Source organism: Ochotona curzoniae, unplaced genomic scaffold, assembly GCF_017591425.1.
Source record: "Ochotona curzoniae isolate NIBS_2020 unplaced genomic scaffold, NIBS_Ocur_1.0 scaffold_3835, whole genome shotgun sequence".
Taxonomy (NCBI): domain Eukaryota; kingdom Metazoa; phylum Chordata; class Mammalia; order Lagomorpha; family Ochotonidae; genus Ochotona; species Ochotona curzoniae.
In genome coordinates, this window is record NW_024467114.1 from 20,529,746 (window position 1) to 20,535,015 (window position 5,270).

The window sequence follows — 5,270 nt, forward strand, 5'->3', positions numbered from 1 at the left end:
GACTATGTTTAATTGCAGTTTACGTTTATTTTCTTATTTCTTCCGAGATCAGACGAGATCGGGCGCGTTCAGGGTGGTATGGCCGTAGACTATTTTCTTATTTCTCACAGTGTGTAAGGACTCTGAGGGTGGGAGTTTTGCACGCTCATTATTCTAGCCTCAGACCCGGAAGATTATGTGCTATTTAGCACACCCCCCCTGCTTTTTTTTTTTTATTTGTTTTTTTAATTGCAAAGTCAGATATATACAGAGAGGAGGACAGACAGAAATGTCTTCTTCAATGATTTACTCCCTAGGTGACTGCATCGGCCGGTGCTGCACTGACTCAAAGCCAGGAGCCCAGATCTTCTTCTGGATCTCCCATGTGGGTGCAGGATCCCAAGGCCCTGGACCGTCCTCGACTGCTTTCCCAGGCCACAAGCAGGGAGCTGGATGGGAAGTGAGGCTGCCGGGATTAGAACTGGCGCCCATATGGAATTCTGGCACGTTTAAGGTGAGGACTTAATGATCCCTAGGCAGCTGGACCTGGAGTCCACTGGTGAAGATAGCCTTATCTGTTTGCATAGCTGCCCCCAAATACTGAACACAACCCAAGTCACAATTCAGTGCCAGCTTCACAGTCCCACTGTCCTGTGTGGGGGTGGGGAAGAGTGGGAAGCGGAGCAGGGCGGGGACAGGGGACACAGCAACATCTGATGCAGGAGGGAGAGGGTGGGAAGGAGGGCAGAGGGCTTGTGTGGGGGGGGTGGGTTTAGGAACTTCTGACCATTTGCTGCTCATTGGTGTCAACTTGAAAAGGTCACGAAGATTTTGGAAATGTCAAGTACTTAATTCTGGCAATGGGAAACATTTTGGAAGTCGTTGGAACAGAGGAAAGCCAGAAATGAAACTGGGGGCTTGGCTGGCTCTGCCAGAGCGTCCCCTGGAGATGCGCTGTCATAACCTGCTGAGAACACGCCCCAGGCTTTAGCCCAGGGTCCTCAGCCCGAGATGTATGTTCCCCAGAAGCTTCCACAGGTCTCCCTCCTTAGTGGAGAGCAGCCCCCTGTTTCAGAGCCCCCACAGCCTTCTTACCCAGCAGGATTCCTAGGAAGTGGAAAGCTTTCCCTCTGCGCAGTGAGGGACCTGGTCCAGCAAAAGCTCTTCCTCTTCCGGAGCAAACTGGCAGTGGGTCAGCCCCTGCAGCTGGGACTGAGCCCTGGAGGCAGCTGGGAAAGCTACTGTGAATGCAGAGGGAACAGAGCACAGGGTCAATAACCATAGGTGAGAACTGCCTTTGGGGACAAGCTCCCCCAGAAGGTGAGTGGTCCTTCAGGGGCGCTGGCGGAGGAGCTGAGAATTTCAGGAAGACTTACTGGAAACACAAGGTTCAAGTGGAAGAGGCCCTGCGAACACCCAGCCCTCCTGCCTGAACCTGGAGGGCTGCCCCAGGAGTCCAGGTGAGCTGGACCTGCAGCTGACTTCACAAGGACCAATCCCAGGCTCAAGTCTGGAGGACATTGGTTCAAGGCTAAATGATATCAGGAAGTGTCAGCAGAGAATGGGAAGCCGTGACACAGGAAGTTCTAGGACCGAACAGGAACATCACATATCCGGAAGTTGGTAAGATGGCTCCGAAAGACCCAAGAGAATGAACAGGAAGCTGAGAAGATCCTGGGGGAGGATGGGGCCATGCTGGTGGAGAAGGGGGAGATGCAGCATTTAAAGAGTTAACGGACTCCCTGACTTTAGCCATGCAGCATGAAGGAGGAGCAGCAGTTGCAACATTGGCTAATGAAGACTCCTGCATCCAAGGCTTGTGTCCAACATGATCTCTCACTCTGCAACAAAATATGCTTTCTTGGTAAAAAAAAAAAAAACAAAAAAACAAACAAAAAAAAACATTTGCTTTACAAGGAGTGACAGTAAACCTGAGAGTGGATTTGTCAGAAGGGAGAAAGTCTATGATGTTTTCAAAGAACTTAGTATCATAACCAACTTAAAACACTATGTTCAGTCAACACATTCTACAAAAGACATTCAGGAAAATGTTAGAAAGTACCCCCAGGAAGTGCTAAGGCTGTTGTGCAAGCTGAGCAAAGTAGACCACAGGTCACAGCATACACAAGCAGATAAGGATAAAAAAAATAGTGGGGGGCCTGGCGCAGTGGCCTCGCTGTTGAAGTCCTCGCCCTGAACACGCTGGGATCCCGTATGGGCACAGGTTCATATCCCAGCAGCCCCGCTTCCCATCCAGCCTCCTGCTTGTGGCCTGGGAAAGCAGTTGAGGACGGCCCAAAACCTTGGGACCTGCACCCATGTGGGAGACCCACAAGTTCCTGGCTCCTGGCTTTGGATTGACACAGCACTGGCTGTTGGGGAGTGAATCATTGGATGGACTATCTTCCTCTCTGTCTTTCTCCTCTCTATATGTATCTGACTTTGCAATAAATAAATAAATAAATACATCTTAAAAGGAAAAAGTGAGTAAGGCAAGTATTTATACACCTATGTGATATGGGTACAAAACAACACTGTTCACTTCATGGATTTTTCCCTCCAAGGCTTTGAGCTGTCCTCGGACACTTCCCAGGCACAAGCAGAGAGCTGGATGGGATGCAGGGGCGGCTGGGATTAGAACCAGCGCCCATATGGGATCCCAGTGCATGCAAGGTGAGGACTTTAACCACTAGGTTATCATACTGGGCCCTTTATGGATCTTTATAAGAACTTTATAAAGAAGTGAAATGCATTGCCCAGAAGGCAGGAAGACTGGAAGAAGGTAAGTGGAATTAGAGTATTCTGAGATCTTGGGAACTGGAAGTGGTAATGATATTCATTTATACTGGAAATGGATAAACCAATGCTGTGGTATTCCATGGCATCTTAAAAAAGAATGAAGGAATGTGAGTTGCCAAGAAAATTGGATTCTAATACAATAAATAAATAAGAGAGAAACAGAATGGAGCCCAGGAGAGATAGGGACACATAGAAAATGAACAGGAGGCCAGTTTAAGCCAGAATGCCTTAGTACCTACATCAGGCAATCCTGGACTAAACACTCCAACTCCAGGTCAACATTGTCAGCCTGGGAAAGGAACAAAATCTAATTGTGAGGTTCCAAAGCAAGACGCCTTGAACCCGAGGACCCAGAGGGGCCAAAGGTTAAAGGATAGAGCTACGCTACCCAGCAGAAGGCTGGCGTGGGGAGCAGACAAGGTGGGCTGGCAGGTAACGCAAAGCGTTGAAGCAAGAGGTGTTTCCTCATCAGAGCCTGGTGTTGGCAAGGAATACGCAGCTGGGGCCCTGCCTCACCTTAGCGATGGCCCGGGAAGCTACCTCAGAAGTGGCGCTGTTCAGAGGGGCTCCACTCTCACTACACCTCTGCCACCTGGGCATCAGGGTCACTAGGCGATGCCATCAATGACACCTCCCACGCGTCCAGCGCTTGCTGTTCTCAGTGCTTTCAGCATCCATTTAGTTCATCCTCACGATAACTCCGGCAGGTGGATTACCATCGTTACTATTTCTTCTTTACAGATGAGAAGACACCTGTTAGAGCTGGCGTCCAAAACAAAGTAGCCCAACACCAGAGTTCCTGCTCCAAAGCCACGAAATGACGGTAGGCTTTTGGGATACACGGGGAATGGCTCCCGTGCCCGCTCCCCTCGATTTTTGATGGCTCTCGATGGGCACAGGGACCCTCTGTAAGAGGGTGGAGAGGAAGCCGGGCTCATCTCGAGCTGCTACAGATACTTGTGCTCTTTTTAGGCCAGTTTTAAACAAGAAAATAAGGTTCCAGGACGCTCCGAGACTGAGCCACGCTGAGTACGAGTACACAGCTGTTTATATTCCTTCTGGTGAATAGCACTGGACTGTTGGAACGGAAAGCGTAGTGATCTAAATGATACTCAAAGGTGTCTTTAGGGCTGTGAATAGTGCGGGCTGCACTTCGTACATATGGACACTAGATGGCGCCACGACACCACATATCGGAAGTCACCCTCACCTCTTCCCGCCTCAGCCCTTGAATGCGTTGGAGGAGAGAATGCTACTTCAGCGCCAGAGCAGAGGAAACTTTGTGCTGGCGTTCAACTGTAGGTCCCTGAAGCTGAGCTTTGCGGCGACTGGAGACTGTGGCCTCTGAGTGGCTGGATCCAGGACGTGCGGGGCTGGCAGACTGAGTTTGCTCAGACAGTTGTAGATCCAGCAAGGTGAGACCAGGCATGACATGTCCACTTGGCAGTCTCTTGTAAATGTACTGGTGCATCCCAGCAGGTGGCAGTGGGTGCTCAGGAGTCAAAGCGAAAACCCAGTTTATCAGTCATTCTAATGGGGTGCCCCTGCCCAGCCGTTTTCCCAGTCTCCACTGGCACTTGCTGGATGGGCAAGGGCTTGCTGGTGGACATGGGCAGTCTAGCACAAGAGCTCTTAAGTCTTTTTCAACTGCCCTGACACGCTGCAGCTTACCCAAGTGATAACCTTAATAGCATATCTTGAGGGAAAGTGTTCAGCACAGCGGTTTTGCCTCTGCGTGTGATCCCAGCTTCCATAGGCATCTGGCGGAATGAGCCAACAAATGAAAAAAAATTTTTTTAAAAACATCTGCATTGGCAAGAGTATCAATGGATTTCCCTCATTCGCTTGGGACTGTTCACAGGGTCAAGGCCGTGAAAGACTAGCAGGCTGAGGAACTGTCCTAGTCCAGGGTGGGGCTCAGAGGCAGGTGGAGGAGCCAGTGCTGCCAGGGACAGGTGTTGGCACGCGGCTGGCAGCCTTGGTCAGCAGGTTGGCTGGAGCTTCCTGTTTGCAGCCTCGTGTGGCAGCCGTGTGGATGGGTTACATCAGAGGGAGCTGGGTGAAGGGTGTGGGAGACCTCTTAGCACTCTTTTTTACCAACTGTGTGGTCAAGTTATTTCTCAAGTTGAAGTTAAATAAGAAAACCAGTGAGAGCAAGGATGACCCCTTGTGCAGGGAGTCATGGGGCAACGGTGATGGGGAGTCAGGGGAAGGGAGGGGAGGGGGAAGGGGGAATTGGTGGCAGCCCAGACTGTGGGTCCTGCAGTGGCTAGGCCAGGGGGCATGGCTGTCTCGGGGCTTCTGTGACTATAGCTGGCTGGGTCAACTCATTAGTAGTAGTTTGACAAAATTTATGAGGGAGGGAGGGAAGAACGGAGACACACACACACACACACACACACACACACACACACACAGAGTTGGAGTTCCCATCTATTTGTGCTTTCTCCACATGCCTGTGACAGTCAGGGCTGGGCCAGGCTCTCCCATGT

The 5,270-nt window shown here is 50.7% G+C and overlaps 1 long non-coding RNA gene across 1 annotated transcript; it reads left to right on the top strand.

The window, feature by feature from the left end:
* Positions 1-468: 468 nt before the first annotated feature.
* LOC121145808 lies at positions 469-4,248 on the top strand. The gene is made up of 3 exons (XR_005882084.1): positions 469-493; positions 3,520-3,601; positions 3,751-4,248. It is a non-coding gene; the product is annotated as an uncharacterized LOC121145808 (long non-coding RNA).
* The last annotated feature ends 1,022 nt before the right edge of the window (positions 4,249-5,270 follow it).